This window comes from Pristiophorus japonicus, chromosome 17 (assembly GCF_044704955.1).
Source record: "Pristiophorus japonicus isolate sPriJap1 chromosome 17, sPriJap1.hap1, whole genome shotgun sequence".
Lineage (NCBI taxonomy): Eukaryota > Metazoa > Chordata > Chondrichthyes > Pristiophoridae > Pristiophorus > Pristiophorus japonicus.
The window spans coordinates 122,618,664-122,642,299 of NC_091993.1; the positions used below are offsets into that span (position 1 = coordinate 122,618,664).

General features: G+C 45.5%; 1 protein-coding gene across 2 annotated transcripts in view; it reads right to left on the reverse strand.

Moving 5' to 3' along the window:
• Positions 1–23,636, reverse strand: part of LOC139228305 (uncharacterized) — a 163,662-nt gene that overhangs the window by 97,598 nt on the left and 42,428 nt on the right. The window contains exon 1 of one of the 2 annotated variants that reach the window (XM_070859485.1): positions 12,682–12,726. The exons of the other annotated variant lie outside the window; for it this stretch is intronic. The gene's annotated coding sequence lies outside the window, so the exon portion shown is untranslated. Of the gene's footprint in view, positions 1–12,681; positions 12,727–23,636 lie in introns of those variants that run through there. 2 annotated transcript variants of the gene reach the window in all.

Genomic DNA, 23,636 nt, shown 5'->3' on the forward strand with positions numbered 1-23,636 from the left:
TGGAAAGGACACACGACCATCGAAAGGTGGGGAGTGGTGAGATTCCCCTGCTCATCATCATAGGCAGTCCCTCGGAATCAAGGAAGACTTGCTTCCACTCTAAAAGTGAGTTCTCAGGTGACTGTACAGTCCAATACGGTGGGACAGACAGTCATTGAAGGAAAGGGTGGGTGGGGAGTCTGGTTTGCTGCACGCTCCTTCCGCTGTCTGCGCTTGATTTCTGCAGGCTCTCGGCGATGATACTCGAGGTGCTCAGCGCCCTCCCGGCTGCTCTTCCTCCACTTAGGGCGGTCTTTGGCCAGGGATTCCCAGGTGTCAGTGGGGATGCTGCACCTTATCAAGGAGGCTTTGAGGGTGTCCTTGAAGCGTTTCCTCTGCCCACCTGGGGCTCACTTGTCGTGAAGGAGTTCCAAGTAGAGCGCTTGCTTTGGGAGTCTTGTGCCGGGCATGCCCAACGGAGCTGGACGAGTGTGGTCAGTGCTTCAATGCTGGGGATGTTGGTCTGATCAAGAACACTGACGTTGGTGTGTCTGCCCTCCCAGGGGATTTGCAGGATCTTGCGGAGACATTCTCCTGCTACACCTCCATGGGCAAAGCACTACCAGTAACAAAGATAGGCAGTCAACCACTTGCCCCATTTTTGGTGAAGCTTCCATTTGGTAGAGCAGACTGACCCAGCAGGCCCACTGGTCATGGCAGATGCCGGTCACTTGCCTTTCAGATTGCTGGATTGTCTGGATCTTCCCCTAACATCTGGTGTAGGTGCTGACCAGAATTACATTGTTTTACATAAGAATTAGGAACAGGAGTCGGCCATCGGCCCCTCGAGCCTGCTGCGTCATTCAATGAGATCATGGCTGATCTTCCACCTCAAATCTACTTTCCTGCACTATTCCCATATCCCTTGATTCCCTTAATATCCCAAAATCTATTGAGCTCTGTCTTGAATATACTAAATGACTGAGCCGCCACAGCCCTCTGGGGTAGAGAATTGCAAAGACATCACCTTCTGAGTGAAGAAATTTCTCCTTATCTCAGTCCTAAATGGCCGACCCCTTATTCTGAGACTGTGATCCCTGGTTCTAAACTCCCCAGCCAGAGGAAACATCCTCCCTGCATCTACCCTGTCAAGCCCTGTAAGAATTGTGTATGTTTCAATGAGATCTCTCATTCTTCTAAACTCTAGGGAATATAGGCCTAGTCTACTCAATCTCTCCTCATAGGACAATCCCCCCATCCCAGGAGTCAGTCTATATCCTTCCTTAGGTAAGGATCCCAAAACTGTACACAGTACTCCAGGTGTGGTCTCACCAGGACCCTGTATAATTGCAACTTTGACTTTACAGCAGCATGTGGTGTCGATTCGGAATCAAATGAAAACCCCAGTTGCGGAAATGTAACTGGGGTATTAATTCAGGAAGAGATTTGAAACTTGGTAGCAGTCACCTATCTTCACGCACAAAGTGTCAGCTGTGGCTCAGTTGGTAGTGCTCTCACCTCTGAGTCAACCAAATTCCAGGCTGACACTCCAGTGCAGTGCTGAGAGAGTGCTGCACTGACAGAGGTGCCATCCTTCAGATGAGACGTTAAACCGAGGCCCCGTCTGCCCTCTCAGATGGATGTAAAAGATCCGCGGCACTATTTCGAAGAAGAGCGGGGGAGTTATCCCTGGTGTCCTGATTAATACTTATCCCTCAGCCAGCATGTGTTCATTGCTGTTTGTGGGAGTTTGTTATGCGCAAGTTGGCTGCCGTGTTTCCTACATTACAACAGTGACTACACTTCAAAAGGTACTTCATTGGCTGTAAAGTGGTATGGAACATCCCAAGATTGTGAAAGGCGCTATATAAATGCAAAAGATGCACCAGTGCTTCACATGTCAGCTGTGGCTCAGTGGGCAGCACACTTGTCTACACTTGTCTCTGAGTCAGAAGGTTGTGGGTTCAAGTCTACCTCCAGGGACTTGAGCGTGTAAATCTCAGCTGACATTCCCAGTGCAGTGCTGAGGGCATGCTACACTGTTGGAGATGCTGTCTTTTGGATGAGACGTTAAACTGAGGCCCCGTCTGATCTCCCAAGTGGATGTAAAAGATCCCACAGGCACTATTTCGAAGAAGAGCAAAGGGCGTTATCCCTGGAGTCCTGACCAATATTTCTCCCTCAATCAAGGTAACAAAAACAGATTATCTGGTCATTATCACATTTGGCTGTTTGTGGGAGCTTGCTGTGCGCAAATTGGCTGCTGCGTTTCCTACATTACAACAGTGACTACACTTCAAAAAGTACTTTGTCGGCTGTAAAGCGATTTGAGACGTCCGGTGGTCATGAAAGGCCCAAAGAAATGCAGGACTTTCTTCAATGCTTCAGTAGAGAGATCGGATTGGGTTAAGGGCTCAGACTTTGAAACGATGTGCATAAATCATAGAATCATAGAAATTTACAGCACAGAAGGGGGCTGCGCCGGCCAACAAAGAGCTATCCAGCCTAATCCCACTTTCCAGCTCTTAGTCCATAGCCCTGTAGGTTACGGCACTTCAAGTGCATATCCAAGTACTTGTTAAATGTGGTAGGGTTTCTGCCTCTACCACCCTTTCAGGCAGTGAGTTCCAGACCACCACCACACTCTGGGTGAAGACATTTCCCCACAAATCCTCTCTAAACCTTTTACCAATTACTTTAAATCTATGCCTCCTGGTTGACTCCTCTGCTAAGAGAAATAGGTCCTTCCTATCCACCCTATCTAGGCCCCACATAATGTTATACACTTCAATAAGGTCTCCCCTCAGCCTCTGTCCCAAAGGAAACAAACCCAGCGTCTCCAATCACCGAAGGCTTTATTTTCCTAGTTTCTGACATCATCTGAAATCTTTTAATTGCGTTCCCACCTCGCAGGCAGCCTCGTACCTCTCCATCATTGTGCATGTTAGAAGAGCAACTGACCCTTCACAGGATAAGCGGTCCGATGAATAAACAGTGTCCAACGCGCAGGTGCTTACCGGGACATCAGGGCACTTCGCAATGCTTCTAATTACAAAAAGGAATACAATTGTAACAGCCTTCAAAAGTGACTTGCTGAGAACATTTTGCTCCCGAGTCACTCATGCAGTCTGCACAACCTCTCAACAGTCTCACAGATCAATACACAGAGTGTGAATCGGATACGCTTCTATTCCTGACCATGGACCAGCTGGACATTTATTTGCTAATTTAAAAAAGATATAATCAATGTTTATCCTTTGATTTATTTCAGCCCCCCACGTTAAGTTTTACATAGTATTATATAGAATGGACAGCATAGAACCAGGCCATTCGTCCAACAGGTCCGTGCCGGTGTTTATGCTTCACACAAGCCTCCTCCCACCCCTCTTCCTCTCACCCTTTCAACATATCCTTCTATTCCTTTCTCCCTTGTGTGTTTATCTAAGAGTTAGACAGTTTCTCAACCGATAAGGGAATAAGGGGTTATAGGGAGCGGGGCAAGTGGACCTGAGTCCATGATCAGATCAGCCATGATCGTATTAAATGGCGGAGCAGGCTCGAGAGGCCGTGTGGCCGATTTCTGCTGCTATTTCTTATGTTCTTATATTTTCCTTAAATGTATCAATACTATTTGCCTCAACTATTCCTTGTGGTAGCGAGTTCCACATTCTCACCACGCTCTGGCTAAAGAAGTATCTCCTGAATTCTCTATTGGATTTATTCGTGACTGTTATGTTTAGAGCTCTTAGTTACGGTCTCCCCCACAAGTGGAAACATCCTCTAGCCCTACAACCCTCTGAAAACTCTGTGTTCCTCCAATTCTGGCCTCTTGTGAGTCCCCCAATTCCTTTGTACCACCATTGGTGGCCGTGCCTTCAGCTGCCTCAGCACCCAAGCTCCGGAGCTCCCTCCCGAAACCTCTCTGCCTCTCTACCTCTCTCTCCTCCTTTAAGACGCATCGTAAAACCTAGCTCTTTGTCCTAATGTCTCCTTCCTTGGCTTGGTGTCAATTTTTGACTGAGTACTCTCTTGTGAAGCGCCTTGGGCCGTTTTACTACGTTAAAAGCACCATATAAATGCAGTTGTAAATATTGATGTTCTAGTTCCCTGGTAGATCCCTGGTTTGACTTTTGCTCGGTGCTATGTTATAACCATGTGATAGTGGGTGCTTCAGCTTATCACGGTCTTGGGAGGGCAAACATAGGGAGAGGAGAAACTGCCGGTGTTCTCACTATTTTTCACTATCTGTTGAATAATTTCTGATCCAGAAAGGTTCTGTGCTGTGTCAGCCATGGCTCAGTGGGTAGCCTCTGAGTCAGAAGGTTGTGGGCTCAAGTCCCACTGCACAGACTTGAGCACAAAAAGCTAGGCTGACACTCGCAGTGCAGTGCTGAGAGAGTGCCGCACTGTTGGAGGTGCCGTCTTTCAAATGAGACGTTAAACTGAGGCCCTCTCTCAAGTGGATGTAAAAGATCCCATGGCACTATTTTAAAGAAGAGCAGGGGAGTTATCCACGGTGTCCCTGGCCAATATTTATCCCTCAATGTACATCACTAAAATAGATTATTACATTGCTGTTTGTGGGAGCTTGCTGTGCGCAAATTGGCTGCTGCGTTTCCTACATTACAACAGTGACTACACTCCAAAGATCCTTCACTGGCAGTAAAGTGTTTTGGGACGTCCGGTGGTTGTGAAAGGCGCTATAGAAATGCAAGTCTTTATTTTCTACTGAGGGGCCGGAGGTCAAATACAGATGGGGATAGAATGCAAATCATGATGCTTCCTGACAGTCTGGAAATATGGAGTTGACAAGCCAAGAAAGCTTGAAGGATGTACAATGTAGGATATAAAGCTCAATAGATATTCTGGAGGATTGTTTCATTTCCTTAGGAGGCAGGATCTGGGAGAACTGGCAGAACCTTTCCCTCAGAGAGATGCGATGTCCATGACAGAGTAGATTGTACATGGATTGTGAAAGGAACTGGTTTGGTATGCTGAATTCTGCCTTTGCTCTTGTCACATTTGCTTGACCACTCGGAATGAACTTTGGTTTACACAGGATATATGGCGCAGAAACACAGCCATTCAGCCCAACCAGTCCATGCTGCCGTTTATGCTCTACTCAAGCCTTCTCCCTCTATCAGCATAATCCTCTATTCCCTTCTCCCTCATATGCTTGTCTATCCTTCCCTTAAATGCATCGATACTATTCAATTCAACCACTCCCCGTGGCAGTGAGTTCCACATTCTCACCATCCTCTGGGTAAATAAGTTTCTTTTGAATTCCCTATTGGATTTCTTATTGACAATTTATATTGATGGTCTCTAGTTTTGCTCTTCCCCACAAGTGGATACATTCTCTCTGTATCCACTCTATCAAAACCTTTCATGATTTTAAAGAACTCTATTAGGTTACCCCTCAGCCTTCTTTTGTCATGATATAAGAGCCTGTTCATCCTATACTGATAGGTATACCATTGCATTTCTGGTATCATCCTTGTAAATCTTCTCTGCACCCTCTCCAGTGCCTCTACATCTATATTTTCTTGTTTTATTTATTTTCCAATGAAGCACATAAAATCTTGGATCTGCATGGAGCAGAAGCTGAACACCTCATCCTGATCCTCCTGCTGAGGTATAATCCCCATCCCCCACCCCAAGTACCGTGACATAACGACACATATGAAGAAAGACTGGATCAGCTAGGCTTATATTCACTGGAATTTAGAAGAATGAGAGGGGATCTCATAGAAACATGTAAAATTCTGAAGGGATTGGACAGGTTAGATGCAGGAAGAATGTTCCCGATGTTGGGGAAGTCCAGATCAGGGGTCACAGTCTAAGGATAAGGGGTAGGCCATTTAGGACCGAGATGAGGAGAAACTTCTTCACTCAGAGAGTGGTGAACCTGTGGAATTCTCTACCACAGAAAGTTGTTGAGGCCAATTCGTTAGATATATTCAAAAGAGAGTTGGATGTGGCTCTTATGGCTAAAGGGATCAAGGGGTATAGAGAGAAAGCAAGAATGGGGTACTGATGTTACATGATGAGCCATGATCATATTGAATGGTGGTGCAGGCTTGAAGGGCCGAATGGCCTACTCCTGCACCTATTTTCTATGTTTCTACATCCGCCCTAGCCCAAATCACTGAATGAGACACTCAGAGCGACACTGACAGAAATAACAAGCCTGCGTCTACACCATGGATCAAACAATCTCACAACACAGCCAAAGAAAATGGATCCATGCTCAATGCCCAGCATCTACAAGACTACCAGCAAAAACAGATTCATGCTAACCAATGAACTGCCGGGGTTATGATTTCACTTTCTAGTCTATCAGGTGATTAGAAAAAAAATAACATTTCGCCTTCTCATTCCACCTCCGCCCACAGCTGGCAGATTTCTTTCCAATAATCTTGATGGCAGTGAATTTGGCAATACTCAAAATGCAACAGTGACTGCATCAAGGAATGGCACCATGTCCCCATCAGCAAACCCGCTTCATGTTAAAATACAACTGGAGCAGGCCAACTGGAACATAAACAAATTCTTAACTGGACAAAATGCAGGTACTCGCACAATGTATTTTGGGGATATGGCAAAGCCAGCAATTATTGCCCTTCCTTAGTTGTCTAGTGTGTCCTGGCCAATATTTATCCCTCAATCAACATAACAAAAAAGCAGATTAATACAAAAGCAAAATACTGCAGATGCTGGAATCTGAAATAAAAACAGAAAATGCTGGAAATCTCAGCGGGTCAGGCAGCATCTGTGGAGAGAGAAACAGAGTTAATGTTTCAGGTCGATGATCCTTCGTCAGAACGAGAAAAAGTTCAAAATGTAACAGATTCTTAAGGAAGTGCTAGGGGCAGGGAAAAGGGGAGGGGAGGAAAGAACAAAAGGGAAGGTCGGTGATAGGGTGGAAGGCAGGAGAGATTTGAGAGACAAAAGTGATGATGGGCCAAATTAGATGGTAATGGGACAAGTTAAGAAATAAAAGATGAGTCTAGATAAGGTGTGAATGGTGGAATCATCACCAGCTGCCCTGGGAGAGAAAATGAATAAAAATAAAAAGGGAGGAGTTTGTAAAAGAAAAAGGGCGGAAATGGAACAAAATATGGGCAGAGGCAGAGGAGAAAAAGATGATCTGGTCATTATCACATTGTGGTTTGTGGGAGCTTGCTGTGCGCAAGTTGGCTGCCGCGTTTCCCACATTACAACAGTGACTACACTCCAAAAAGTAATTAATTGGCTGTAAAGCGCTTTGAGACATACGGTGATCGTGAAAGGCGCTATATAAATGCAAGTCTGTCTTTTTTAAAATGTTGTCAAATGTTTGATGCAAATGAGTAGGTTGCTCAGCCCGAGGGCAGAAGGCAGTTAAAGAGTCAATCATGTTGTTATGGGACTGGAGTCACACACAGGCCAAACCGGGTTAGCACGGCAGGTTTCCTGTAGGACATTCATCATCATCATAGGCGGTCCCGCAAATGAGGATGACTTGCTTCCACACGAGTTCACAGATGTTTCAATGAAGGACCCGATGTTCCAGTCCTGAACTCCAGTAGAGGGGGTGGAAGATGCCTGTGCGTAGATTTTTTTAACGTGTGGTGACCGTTGCACACCAGCCACCACACGGGCTTGACAGAGCTCGGCCTTTATCCAGTGGCAAAGGTTAACCAGGACGACTGGAAACCTGCTGCACGGACCTAGTGTGCACACATATCGCAGTGTGGGCTGGCCCGTGCTGCCCCTGGGCCCTCGGCTCTTCTGGGCCACAAACCCTCATTTGCCGCATCTCCGCCATGATTTATCGCCGCTCCTCCGTTACGAAAACACTCGCCGCACCACCGCATCAAACATTCGCAGAACCTCCACCACGGTCACCCACCGAATCTCAGCCACGATCCCTCATCGCTCCTTCGCCCCATAGGACATTAGTGAACCAGTGACCAGGGTGGCCCAATTCAGGTCACAATGGAGTTGTGAGTTAAGCTTAGTGTGTTAAGAGTTAAGTGTGTAGTGAGTTAAGAGACCTGGGTGTCATGGTACATCAGTGATTGAAGGTAGGCATGCAGGTACAGCAGGCAGTAAAGAAAGCAAATGGCATGCTGGCCTTCATAGCGAGGGGATTTGAGTATAGGAGCAGGGAGATCTTACTGCAGTTGGTGAGACCACACCTTGAGTACTGTGTGCAGTTTTGGTCTCCTAATCTGAGGAAGGATGTGCTTGCTATTGAGGGAGTGCAGCGAAGGTTCACCAGACTGATTCCCGGGATGGCAGGACTGACATATGAGGAAAGATTGGATCGGCTAGGCTTATACTCACTGGAACTTACAAGAATGAGAGGGGGTCTCATAGAAACTTATAAAATTCTGACGGGACTGGACAGGTTAGATGCATGTTCTCGATGTTGGGGAAGTCCAGAACCAGGGGTCACAGTCTAAAGATAAAGGGTAAGCCATATAGGACCGAGATGAGGAGAAACTTTTTCACCCAGATAATTGTGAACCTGTGGCATTCTCTACCACAGAAGTTGTTGACTCCAGTTCGTTGGACATATTCAAAAGGGAGTTAGATGTGGCCCTTACGGCTAAAGGGATCAAGAGGTATGGAGAGAAGGCAGGGGTGGGGTACTGAAGTTGCATGATCAGCCATGATCATATTGAATGGTGGTGCAGGCTCGAAGGGCCGAATGGCCTACTCCTGCACCTATTTTCTATGTTTCTATGTTAGTCTCCAGTCTGTGCTGTGTGAACTGGGAGTACAATGAGCTCTACTTAAATGAATATCTTATCAGCAAGTGTTTAAGCTAAATAAACAGACCTGAAAAAAAATCCAAGACTGTTATTTATTCAAGCTCACTGTGAACGCTCCTGTTAACCACATCATTTCAACTGTTAAGAGAATATTGTTTTTTTCCCCTAGATTACAGATTTGACTCTGTTTACAGCCCAAATCTCACACAGGTACCATCTGGATAGTATGCACAAATCGTAACAGCTCTCCAACGTAGCAACCAAGATGAGATAGAAATTGGAGGCATTTTGTCTTCCCAGTCCTCCCCACACAAAACATTACTTCCTTTCTCCCCTTCAAAAAACAGCACAAAACAATCTCGCATTCCAGTTCAAAATGTACAAAAATCTTTCTCCCCCAGTTTGAGCTACTTTCGTCCCCTCTCCTTATTACTTGTTTACATCTCTACATCCGGTGAACAGATTTACACGAAGATTCGGATCGATGCTGCATTTCAATGGTGGATGTTGTTACAAACTTGCATGTGATAGTTGGATGGCATTGAGCTCTGCTGTTTCCTGTTTTGCATTTTGCCAATCTTGTTTCTAAATGCATTTGCTAAATTCTAAATTAAGCAGTTTAAAGAAAATGAGGTCAGAAACTGCACCCTTCAAATGTTCGTTCTGATCCTCAGCTGTGGAATTCTCACTCAGTTAAAAAAAATGAGGGAACCAGGTTATTTTGGACGAAGCAGCCGCTTGATTGGCCCCCCATCCACCACATTAAACATTCACTCCCTCCACCACCGGCGCACTGTGGCTGCAGTGTGTGCCATCTACAAGATGCACTGCAGCAACTCGCCAAGGCTTCTTCTACAGCACCTCCCAAACCTGCAATCTCTACCACCTAGAAGGACAAGGGCAGCAGGTGCATGGGAACACCATCACCTCCAAGTCCCACACCATCCTGACTTGGAAATATATAATCCGTTCCTTCATCGTCTCTGGGTCAAATTCCTGGAACTCCCTCCCTAACAGCACTGTGGGAGCACCTTCACCACACAGACTGCAGCGGTTCAAGAAGGCGGTTCACCACCACCTTCTCAAGGGACAATTAGGGATGGGCAATAAATGCCAGTCTTGCCAGTGTCGCCCACATCCCATAAATGAATTAAAAAATATATTGAAATGGAATCAGCTGATTACAACTGGGAATCAAGGAGGATCAGGTGGTCGTTTCCAGTTTTCTCAATGGAAAATCTCAGAAGCCATGAGGACCAGGTAGGTCCCAGTCGATGCTCTGCATTGAGTCAACTGATCTCAGGTAGGTAGCAAGTAGAGGAGATACAATTGACCTCAAGCACCTTGGACCAGGGAAGGGAAAAGTCAGCCTGGGATCCTACTCCTGATCATTATCCATGTTGGATAGAGTGCATTTTAGATGAGGATGGGATCAGATTTGGCCTACTGTGTTCCTGAATATTGAATATCCCAAACTCAAGCTTAAGTTCTCAAATACAACCAGCAGCAAAGAATCTCACCCACCATGTCTGAAAATAGCAGGCGGTACATCGGCGACTTTCTGATCTGTGGAGAGGGGTCCTCACTGCCAGCGTGTACTGGGAAAATTACGCTTCAATGCCACAAGGAATGCCCACTTGGGTAAGGTACTAAGAGGCAACTACAACCTATGGAACTGCATCCCATCACAGACCTGTGCCCATCACAGACCTGTACCCCATCACAGGCATGTACCCTATCACAGGCATGTACCCCATCACAGACTTATGCCTATCAGACCTGTGCCCATCACAGACCTGTGCCCATCAGAGACATGTGCCCATCAGAGACACGTGTCCCATCACAGACCTGTGCCCATCACAGATCTGTGCCCATCAGAGACCTGTACCCCATTACAGACCAGTGCCCTAACACAGACCTGTGCCCATCACAGACATGTACCGCATCACAGACCAGTGCCCCAACACAGACCTGTGCCCATCACCGACCTGTACCCCATCACTGACATGTGCCAATCACAGACCTGTGCCCCATCAGAAGAGATGGGGAGAGAAGAACCCCAGAATGATCTGATGCTCCAAATGGTGACTGTGATTTTCTTTTTAGATGAGCAGTGCTCATTACCCTCTGAAGACAGTAACATTTATGCAAAAAGCCCATAACAGGTTCAAAATAATGCACGTAGGATTACACCTGAAAGATGAACTTGTCTTGGATCATTTCGATGTTGATCAACCAGCCTTGCTATTGCAATATCCTCTCATTTTAAATATATAATTGTTAAACATACATATATACACACATATATATACACAAATAAATAGATACATACACAAATATACGTAAGTACATATATGCATACATATATATATATATATATATATACACACATATATAATTATGAGGTGGGTTTATTAGAGTAGATAGGGAGAAACTGTTTCCAGTGGCAGGAGGATCGGTAAGCAGAGGACACAGATTTAAGTCATTGGCAAAATAACCAGACAGGAGCTGAGTTTTTTTTACTCAGTGAGTTGTTATGATCTGGAATGCACTGCACTGATGGTGGAAGCAGATTCAATAGTATTTCTACTTATGCCACTCGGTGTCAATTTTTAAAATCTCATAATACTCCTGTGGAACGCCTTGGAATGTTAAAGGAGCTATATAAATACAAGTTGTTGTTGTAGTAACCTTCAAAAGAGAATTGGATAAATACTTGAAAAGAAAGAAAAACTTTTTTTTTTAAAGAACGAAACGATCGCTCTTCGAAAGCGCCAGCACAGGCACGATGGGCCGAATGGCCCCCTTCTGGGCTGTATGTTTCTATGATTCTATATATATTTAAAATACACACACACACACAGCAATTGTTTGTATTCACTGGTAATCAGCAACAGATTAGCACTTGATAAACTTACAGTGATGGCTTTACAATTAATTCCTACATTACAGCACTTCAAAAGAGCATCTCATTGGCTGCGAAGCGCTTTGGTTGGGACGTCCGGTGGTCGTGAAAGGCGCTATAGAAATGCAAGTCTCTCTTTCTTATCAGTAGTTTCAGCGTGAGGTCGGCTCACATCAACGAAATGCAGCATCCTGGTTGTGACACCCAGTACCAATAAAAACAGAAAACATGACAAATAAAACAGCCCCCGCCCATCAAACCGTGTGTATATTATTATAAACATATACATATGTATAAATATATATACAGGTAGTAATCTCATAGCCAGGATGAGAAGAGGGTAATATAAACCATGGCTTTTACGGGTTATGATGTAATTTGGGTGAGAAGACTGGCTGGCCATGACAACTGGGTTAACACCTCTCTCTATAGTATGTGCATCATTTCGAATCGATGTAGCAAGATTCAGGATTCAAAATGCTGCACATTCAACATACAATACAAAAGGGCATCTGCCCCAGTGCTTGGACATTTCAGGGCGTTAAAATATTTCAAATGATAAGATACAATGAACAATGAAATGTACAACAACAACCGCACAATGCTTCGCTCAGCCCAAGCCTTGTGGTGCCAGTACTGCCCCAGTTACTGTGTTGCTAATATTTAAAAATAAAAACAAGTGCCCGGCAGCTTATATTGCAGACGCAGACACAGACACACACATGGCATTTCAGAGGTGAAACATGCAGGTAAAGGGGGACAATTCTGCATTAAAATCAGAATCAGACGCCAAACTATCCTACTCCGCACAGACTGCAATCTATTACTATGTTTATTTACTCCCCAAATGAAGAATGCGATTTCTCCCCTCCCCCAGCGTTTTGTTTACAGTCCATTTGTTTTTTTTATACCCCTTCTCTCTCTGTATGTGTACAGATCCCTCCCTCCACCTCCCCTCTCTCTCTCTCTCTACCCCTCTCCCCATTCCCTGTGCTCATACAGCCCACCCTTTTTGCAAAATGCCCCCTTACTCACCGCTGGGTTGCATGGATTTCTCTTGCGGGTGACTCTTGTTTGCCGGAATCCCCCCAGTTTAGTGCTGCGGCTCCGCGCTAAATGATCGCTTCTCTCTCTCTCTCTCTCTGGACACACACACACAGACAACACACACACAAAAGCCAAGACGGCAGCTCCAAGATCCACGCATCCAATCAATGTGCAAGAAGCAACATTAACTTGACACACTCCAATTCTCCTCTGCAGCCTGGGCAACACAACAAATGAGAAGCCCCCACCATCAGCCCGAGGAGATTTTTTTTCGTTGTTGAAATGGCACAGTAAGAGATGGATCCCACCCTTGCTCACTTGAAATCTTATTCTTCCCCCTTCTTGGCTGCGGTCGATGCTGAGAGAGAAATTCAGTCACTGCGGAGCGAGCGAACAGCCTGGCTCACATCACTGCTTTTGATAAGCTGGGAATAAAGCAAATAGCAACCACAAATAGATTACGTGTCATGCAATTGGGGGGAAAAAAAACAGAGGGCTGAATAATTCTCCTTCAACGTCTCTCTCTCTCTCTCTCTCAGAAAGTAGGAATTAGAGAGGGAATTACATTCGGAACACCCCCACACCAGAGAGACAGGGAGGTGGGCAATTCGCCTGCTAACGCTGACTGCACACTTATTCAGAACCTGTTCTGCTTTTTGCAGATGCTGGAGACAAAAATGAAACACAATTCTTTCAACAAAAAAAAGTTTAGTAACCCTTAACCTCATACTGTGATAGGTATTATATACAACAGCATCACACTGGAGCCAGGGAAGCTCATAAACTGTGAATTTAAAAAGTAATAATTTATCAAGTTACTTACCCTGTGGTTTATCTATAAGAAAATATGCTATTTTAAAATGTGTTTATAATCTTACAATACAGAGGGAATCTCCCCTCCCCATTACAACACACAAATACATATACACAAACACATATATATATATACATATACTCACACTCATACAAATACATATATACACGCATATACACACAAACATATACATGCATATAAACACACACGTACATACACACATATAAACATGCACATATATACATGCACATACATATACATGCACACATATAAGCTCACACACACACACATATATACATACACACACTCGTATACTTCTTACGCATGTCCCGGATACGAGGATGACTTGGTTCCACACTAAAATGAGTTCTAAGGTGACTGATGAGTCCAATGCGGGACCTACAGTCTCTGTCACAGGTGGGGTAGACGGTGGTTGAAGGGTCGGGTGGGTGGGGTGCTTGGGTTGTCATGTGCTTTTTCTGCTGTTTGGACTTGGTTTCCGCGTGCTCCCGACGAAGAGCCTCGAAGTGTTCGGCGCCTCCCCGGATGCATCTCCTCCACATTGAGCGATCTTGGGCCAGGGATTCCCAAGAGTTGGTGGGAATTTTACATTTTTTCAAAGAAGCTTTGATACATGTATACATACATACCATAGGTCGTCCCTCGATATCGAGGAAGACTTGCTTCCACTCCTGAAGTGAGTTCCTTCATGGCTGAACAGTCCAATAGGAGAGCCACAGACTCTGTCACAGGTGGGACAGGTAGTCGTTGAGAGTAAGGGTGGGTGGGACAGGTTTGCTGCACACTGTTTCCGCTGCCTGCGCTTGATTTCTGCATGCTCTCAGCGTTGAGACCCGAGGTGCTCAGCGCCCTCCCGGATGCACTTCCTCCACTTAGGGCGGTCTTTGGCCAGGGACTCCCAGGTGTCAGTGGGGATGTCAGGGAGGCTTTGATGTCGAGATCGTGGCGGCTTTTGGAAAGGTTAAAAAAAGAAAGAAAAACTTGCATTTCCATAGCGCCTTTCATGAGCACCAGACGTCTCAAAACACTTTACAGCCAATGAAGTACTTTTGAAGCTTAGCCACTGTTCTAATATGGGAAATGCGACAGCCAATTTGCGCACAGCATGCTCCCACAGACAGCAATGTGATAATGACCAGATAATCTGTTTTTGTATGTTGATTGAGGGATAAATATTGACCAGGACACCGGGGATAACGCCCCTGCTCTTCTTCAAAATAGCACAATGGGATCTTTTACGTCTACTTGAGACCACAGTTTAACACCTCATCTGAAAGATGGCATCTCTGCCAGTGCAGCACTCCACTGGAATATCAGCTTAGATTTTTTGTGCTTTAGTTCCTGGAGGGGAACTTGAACCCACAACCTTCTGACACAGAGGCGAGAGTGCTACCCACTGAGCCACGGCTGACATTAGAGCACTAACTTCTTTAAGCCAGAAGGTAGCTAAGAGCCAGGGTGATTTTAACTGCCCACCCACCAGGTTTCTGCTGAGCGAGGGTATAGCAGAATCTTTACTCTGCACCGCACAGTACTATATCTGACTTAGGAATGCTTAATGCTGACACTGGGTGCCTGTAATAGAAAGTGTCCATTCCCCTGGACAAGCGCCCCTCACTTTGAAGAGCAGAAAGTACCAAACAAAACAAATTATTGACTGACATAATAAACCTTGGTAATTTCAACAAATGATCTCTAGACTAACTCTAATTATATCAATGATGCAGATAGTAGTTTAATTATTTCAGAATCAATAACATTTCTCTCAGGTTCATCATGGCCGGTAAATGGGTGAAACAATTGATTCACCCAGATGGTGAATCAATTTTTATTTCTGTTCTTTAATGGGGCGAGTTTTAATGATCATTAAAGGTAATCAGCGCTGCATAATGGAATATTCTCCCATCTTATTGTCCCACTGCAATACCTAGTAGGAATGGGCAACTAAACAGCCCTGTCAGACTGGTATCATAGAATGTGAGCTTCGAGATATTATAAAGAAAAGAAAGACTTGGATTTATATAGCGCCTTTCATAACCACCGGGCCTCTCAAAGCACTTTTCAGCCAATGAAGTACTTTTGGAGTGTAGTCACTGTTGTAATGTGGGAAACGCGGCAGACAATTTGCGCACAAGCAAGTCAATGAAATTATGCCATTGTTTTACAAGGGCTGGCTGCTTGCACCTTGTGGCATTAGCAACAGTTCTGATGCAGATGCTTGATCCCGGTGCTCACTACACAAGGAACGCAACCACCTCCCAACATCACATCCGAGGTTTAAGAGGACTTCTGGAGCAGTTCAGTCCGTAAGCGTGACCCCGAGCTTCCGGTCGCCTGCCACTTTAATTCCCCGCTCCCACTCTGACCTCTCCGTCCTGGGTCTCCTGCACCTGTTCCAACGAAGCTCAACGCAAGCTCGAGGAACAACACCTCATCTTTCGTTTAGGCCCTTTACAACCTTCTGGACTCAACATCGAGTTCAACAATTTCAGACCGTAACCGCTGCCCATATTTTTTACCCTTTTTTCTCTTTCCCACTGGTGATGATTCCGCCATTCACACCCTATCTAGACTCATCTTTAGTTTCCTAACTTGTGCCATTACCAACTCATTTTTGTCCATCGGCCCTTTTGTCTCTTAAATCTCTCCTGCCTTCCAGCCTATCACAGACCTTCCCTTTTGTTCTTTCCTCCCCTCCCCCTTTCACTTCCCCCTTGCACTTCCTTAACAATCTGTTACATCTCAAACTTTTTCCAGCACTGACGAAGGGTCATCGACCCGAAATGTTAGCTCTGTTTCTCTCCACAGATGCTGCCTGACCTTCTGAGATTGCCAGCATTCTCTGTTTTTATTTCAGGTATATTTACTGTATCTGTTTGCCATATACTTAGTTTATATGGTTGGACAATATTTCCATGTCGCTGTTCCCACGTTACAGCAGTGACTACACTTCAAAAGTATTTCATTGGCTGTACAGCGCTTTGAGACATCCTGAGGTTGTGAACAGTGCTATATAAATGTAAGTCCTTTTTCTTTCTGTAGTGAGTTGGAAGTCTGTGCGGGTAAAGCTATCTTCCATGTAGAATCATCTGAGGATGTTATTTTAAGGACTCTGAAACAGATTCTAAAAATTTATACAATTTTGTCATTTTGATTCCGAAACTATCAGTGGAAGTTAAGTACTGCATTACTCTTCATTTTTCTTCTGTATAAATTTATACTGTACAATAATCACGATGGCCCTGAAAACCCATAGGCCATCCAGTGCTGATCTCGCTTGAGTTTTCAGGACCACTGGTTAGACACCTCATTTTAGTGAGGCCAGAGAGCGCCTGTGCAAGTACAGGCACATCTCCAGTAAAAGAAAAAAATGCTCATTCAAAAGACAGCACCGCACTCCCTCAGCACTGCACTGGAGCGTCAGCCTAGACTTTTGTGCTCAACTCTCTGGAGCGGGACTTAAACCCACAACCTTCAGACTCAGAAGCGAGTGTGCTACCCACTGAGGCACGGCTGACACAGCATCTGACTGTCGCATACGGCCGGAACATCGAGTTGCCGTCAATACCCACTGGTGGCCCGACTGAGACTCCCGTAACCTCCGTGTAAGGGAGGCCTGATCCAAACTGGGGATCCCGGTTGCTACATTGGCCAGGACACGTCGCATTCCCCGCCCCCCCCCCCCCCCCGCGTCCACCAGGTGGGGCCATCTGGAGACTGGTGTGCTTCCTCTGTTTCATCCTACTAACCGATACGCTGTGATACGCTGAGTCCCTTCTAAACCAGGGAAACCAGGAACTCCCTGCACTGGCTCTGCCTCCTTGGCCTGTACAGAGCCTGCAGAGGTTTTCGCCCTTCACAAGGCTGACGGCGAACTTCTGGAGTCAGTGGGCTCCTGGGATGACCAGGGTTCCCTCCTTTTTCTGGTAGGCTCTGCTGCACTCCGACCAGTGTGGCAGAACGCTCGAGTAAACCGAGAACAAATTTATAGTATCACATCGGTGTTTGTTGGATCTTGCTGTGCGCAAATTGGCTGCCGCGTTTCCCTACATTACAACAACAACAACTTGTACTTAGACAGCGCCTTCAATGTAGCGAAACATCCCAAGGCGCTTCACAGGAGTATTATGAGATAAAAAATTTGACACCGAGCCGCATAAGTAGAAATTAGCGCAGGTGACAAGAAGTAGGTTTTAAGGAGCGTCTTGAAGGAGGAAAGAGAGGTAGAGAGGCGGAGAGGTTTAGGCAGGGAGTTCCAGAGCTTGGGGCCCAGGCAACAGAAGGCATGGCCACCGATGGTTAAGTGATTATAATCAGGGATGCTCAAGAGGGCAGAATTAGAAGAGCGCAGACATCTCGGGGGGTTGTGGGGCTGGAGGAGATTACAGAGATAGGGCGGGGGCGAGGTCATGGAGGGATTTGAAAATAAGGATGAGACTTTTGAAATTGAGGCGCTGCTTAACCGGGATTCAATGTAGGTCAGCGAGCACAGGGGATGATGGGTGAGCGGGAATTTTGTATCAACAGTGACTACACTTCAAAAGTACTTCATTGGCTGTAAATACCAGAAGTGACAATCTGAGGTCCACATGCTTTAGAATACCAATGTCAAGTCTTGTTGTTTTCACATCACGGAAACGTTCACTCATTTTTTTTCTGCTGGTCCTTTGAGTTTGCGCTGCACAACCTCGATCCTGTGGCCCTTATGGTACAGGTATTGCCATCATGAGATTGTCTACACAGACGATCTGGCAAAGCACGCAAGCTTCCCAGGCCTGAAGGCTCGGAAAAGGCTGCTTCTTGCTTTGCTCACCTCGACCAATGAAGGATCAACATTTTTTCTTGGAACCAATCAGGAAGCGGCTCAGTACAATTTAAAAAGGTCGAAACTGGTGAGCACGTCCACAGCAATGGAGCTAAAGAACGAAAGAGCTGGAAAACAGAGGGCAAAGAAAGAAAGCAGCAAACAAACAGTGGACCAACCAGGCAGTGGAAGAGGAAGTCAGGGAGCAGAGCACACCAGGCGAGGAAGATCAACATGGTAAATGAGGTACAGTCTAGCAGAGGGGCAGGGGAGTTTGGAATTTTAGTGTTTGGTGAGCATAAAGTTTTGGTGGAGGCGAGAAAGAGGGCGAGGGGGAGGGATTAGATTTTTAGTGTAAGAACATAAGAACATAAGAAATAGGAGCAGGAGTAGGCCATTTGGCCCCTCGAGCCTGCTCCGCCATTCAATAAGATCATGGCTGATCTGATCCTGGCCTCAACTCCACTTCCCTGCCCGCTCCCCATAACCCTTGACTCCCTTATCGCTCAAAAATCTGGCTATTGCCACCTTAAATCTATTCAATGACAGCCTCCATAGCTCTCTGGGGTAGAGAATTCCAAAGATTCACGACCCTCAGAGAGAAGAAATTCCTCCTCATTTCCGTTTTAAATGGGCGACCCCTTATTCTGAAACTATGCCTCCTAGTTCTAGATTCCCCCACGTGGGGAAACATCCTCTCTGCATCTACCTTGTCGAGCACCCCTCATAATCTTATATGTTTCAATAAAATCACCTCTCATTCTTCTAAACTCCAATGAATACCGACCCAACCTGCTCAACCTTGAGCTTGGATTTTTAGTCATAGGTGGGCCACTCAATGATTCAGCTTGTGCATCTGCCTCCTTGCTCTGAGGGACTTTAATATGCACATAGATTGGGCTAACCAAACTGGAAGCAATACGGTGGAGGAGGATTTTCTGGAGTGCATAAGGGATGGTTTTTTAGACCAATATGTCGAGGAACCAACTAGGGGGGAGGCCATCTTAGACTGGGTGTTGTGTAATGAGAGAGGATTAATTAGCAATCTCGTTGTGCGAGGCCCCTTGGGGAAGAGTGACCATAATATGGTGGAATTCTGCATTGGGATGGAGAATGAAACAGTTAATTCAGAGACCATGGTCCAGAACTTAAAGAAGGCTAACTTTGAAGGTATGAGGCGTGAATTGGCTGGGATGGATTGGCGAATGATACTTAAGGGGTTGACTGTGGATGGGCAATGGCAGACATTTAGAGACCGCATGGATGAACTACAACAATTGTACATTCCTGTCTGGCATAAAAATAAAAAAGGGAAGGTGGCTCAACCGTGGCTATCAAGGGAAATCAGGGATAGTATTAAAGCCAAGGAAGTGGCATACAAATTGGCCAGAAATAGCAGCGAACCTGGGGACTGGGAGAAATTTAGAACTCAGCAGAGGAGGACAAAGGGTTTGATTAGGGCAGGGAAAATGGAGTATGAGAAGAAGCTTGCAGGGAACATTAAGACGGATTGCAAAAGTTTCTATAGATATGTAAAGAGAAAAAGGTTAGTAAAGACAAACGTAGGTCCCCTGCAGTCAGAATCAGGGAAAGTCATAACGGGGAACAAAGAAATGGCGGACCAATTGAACAAGTACTTTGGTTCGGTATTCACGAAGGAGGACACGAACAACCTTCCGTTTATAAAAGGGGTCGGGGGGTCTAGTAAGGAGGAGGAACTGAGGGAAATCCTTATTAGCCGGGAAATTGTGTTGGGGAAATTGATGGGATTGAAGGCCGATAAATCCCCAGGGCCTGATGGACTGCATCCCAGAGTACTTAAGGAGGTGGCCTTGGAAATAGTGGATGCATTGACAGTCATTTTCCAACATTCCATTGACTCTGGATCAGTTCCTATGGAGCGGAGGGTAGCCAATGTAACCCCACTTTTTAAAAAAGGAGGGAGAGAGAAAACAGGGAATTATAGACCGGTCAGCCTGACATCGGTAGTGGGTAAAATGATGGAATCAATTATTAAGGATGTCATAGCAGTGCATTTGGAAAGAGGTGACATGATAGGTCCAAGTCAGCATGGATTTGTGAAAGGGAAATCATGCTTGACAAATCTTCTGGAATTTTTTGAGGATGTTTCCAGTAGAGTGGATAAGGGAGAACCAGTTGATGTGGTATATTTGGACTTTCAGAAGGCGTTCGACAAGGTCCCACACAAGAGATTGATGTGCAAAGTTAGAGCACATGGGATTGGGGGTAGTGTACTGACATGGATTGAGAACTGGTTGTCAGACAGGAAGCAAAGAGTAGGAGTAAATGGGTATTTTTCAGAATGGCAGGCAGTGACTAGTGGGGTACCGCAAGGTTCTGTGCTGGGGCCCCAGCTGTTTACACTGTACATTAATGATTTAGATGAGGGGATTAAATGTAGTATCTCCAAATTTGCGGATGACACTAAGTTGGGTGGCAGTGTGAACTGCGAGGAGGATGCTGTGAGACTTGGATAGGTTAGGTGAGTGGGCAAATGCATGGCAGATGAAGTATAATGTGGATAAATGTGAGGTTATCCACTTTGGTGGTAAAAACAGAGAGACAGACTATTATCTGAATGGTGACAGATTAGGAAAAGGGGAGGTGCAAAGAGACCTGGGTGTCGTGGTACATCAGTCATTGAAGGTTGGCATGCAGGTGCAGCAGGCGGTTAAGAAAGCAAATGGCATGTTGGCCTTCATAGCAAGGGGATTTGAGTACAGGGGCAGGGAGGTGTTGCTACAGTTGTACAGGGCATTGGTGAGGCCACACCTGGAGTATTGTGTACAGTTTTGGTCTCCTAACCTGAGGAAGGACATTCTTGCTATTGAGGGAGTGCAGCGAAGGTTCACCAGACTGATTCCCGGGATGGCGGGACTGACCTATCAAGAAAGACTGGATCAACTGGGCTTGTATTCACTGGAGTTCAGAAGAATGAGAGGGGACCTCATAGAAACATTTAAAATTCTGACGGGGTTAGACAGGTTAGATGCAGGAAGAATGTTCCCAATGTTGGGGAAGTCCAGAACCAGAGGTCACAGTCTAAGGATAAGGGGTAAGCCATTTAGGACCGAGATGCGGAGGAACTTCTTCACCCAGAGAGTGGTGAACCTGTGGAATTCTCTACCACAGAAAGTTGTTGAGGCCAATTCACTAAATATATTCAAAAAGGAGTTAGATGAGGTCCTTACTACTAGGGGGATCAAGGGATATGGCGAGAAAGCAGGAATGGGGTACTGAAGTTGAATGTTCAGCCATGAACTTATTGAATGGCGGTGCAGGCTAGAAGGGCCGAATGGCCTACTCCTGCACCTATTTTCTATGTTTCTATGTAAAATAAGTCATTCTCCTCAAAGCAGTGGATTTCAGAGTCCAGGGGCAAGATACATTGTATTGTGTGACTCATCCTGAACAACAGCAATGACAACTTTCATTTATATAGCGCCTTTAACATAGTAAAATGTCCCAAGGTGCTTCACAGTAATGCTTATCAAACAAAATTTCACACCGAGGCACATAAGAAGATATTAGGACAGATGATCAAAAGCTTGGCCAAAGAGGTAGGTTTTAATGAAAGTCTTGAAAGAGAGGCGGAGAGGTATAGGGAGGGAATTCCAGAGTTTAGGGCCTAGGCAGCTGAGGGACTGCTGCCAGTGGTGGAGCGATGAAAATCAGTGGTGCTCAAGAGGCCAGAATTAGATGACTATTGTACCGTGTGATTCATACTGTCGTATTAATGTATCATGTGATTCATACTGCAGTTTTATGTGATTCACACTATAGTGGGTTTTACCATGCATGATTGTAGTGACATTGTACAAAGTGACTCATGCTGCATTTGTACAAACCGATCGGGAGGATGGTGAAATAACTCGTTGCCCAGTTAGGTTCTATATCACAAGTACATATACTGTCAGGTCAATGTTCTGGCACAGACTAATGAAAAAACATTTACACATACATATCCTAAAAACTAAATACTGAATATCTGGTAAAGATCCAGCCTTGGGTTTCAGCTCACAATCAAAGCACTTAAGCTCTGCTCTCATGGTTTACGAATATTACCTGAACTCTTCATATTGCATTAGTGCTTTGTAATTTACTGCCAGCAGTTATTCTCTGTTCATTTGGTTGAAAGAACAAGGCAATAACATGGCATTAACATGGTGTGTATGTGTGTATATATTTCCCAGTTAAGATTTATTTAATAACAGTTTTTCATCTGTTGAAGAGGTCCCACTGTTACCAGTATTTATGTAATTGCTGGGCACATACCAATAGAAAAAAAAGACTTGCATTTACATAGCGCCTTTCATGACCACCAGACATCCCAAAGTGCTTTACAGCCAATGAAGAATCTTTTTAAAGTGTACTGTTGTAATGTAGGAAATGCTGCAGTCACTTTGCACACAGCAAGCTTTTAGCCTTGACTTTTGCGCTCAAGTTCCTGGAGTGGGACTTAAACCCACAACCTTTTGACCCCAAGGCAAGTGTGCTATCCACTGAGCCAGGGCTGATACGCAATGATTCAAGGATTATATTAGCCTCCTCCAGTGCCCTGGCCTCAACTGCCCTTCCTGACAACCATTCCAGCTTTTGTAAAGAAATATTTCCTGATGTCTGTCCTAAGTTTGCCCTCTGCAGTCCCCACTCTGTACCCCAATGTATCTGACAGTATTGTTTTGACATTAACTTTTTCTTAATCCTGTTAGGTACCTCATACTTTCAGCTATGGTTCAGTGGTTAGCACGCTTGCTTCTGAGTCAGAAGGTTGTGGGTTCAAATCCCACTCCAGAGACTTGAACTCCAAAATTCACGCTGACGTCCAGTCATTATCTTAATAGGCAGTCCCTCGGAATCGAGGAATACTTGCATCCACTCTTAAAATGAGTCCTTAGGTGGCTGAACAGTCCAATACGAGAACCACAGTCCCTGTCACAGGTGGGACAGATAGTCATTGAGGGAAAGGGTGGGTGGGACAGGTTTGCCGCACGCTCTTTCCGCTGCCTGCGCTTGATTTCTGCATGCTCTCGGCGATGAGACTCGAGGTGCTCAGCGCCCTCCCCAATGCACTTCCTCCACTTAGGGTGATCTTTGGTCAGGGACTCCCAGGTGTCAGTGGGGATGTTGCACTTTATCAGAGAGGCTTTGAGGGTGTCCTTGTAACGTTTCCGCTGCCTACCTTTGGCTCGTTTGCCGTGAAGGAGTTCTGAGTAGAGCGCTTGCTTTGGGAGTCTCGTGTCTGGCATGTGGACTATGTGGCCTGCCCAGCGGAGCTGATCA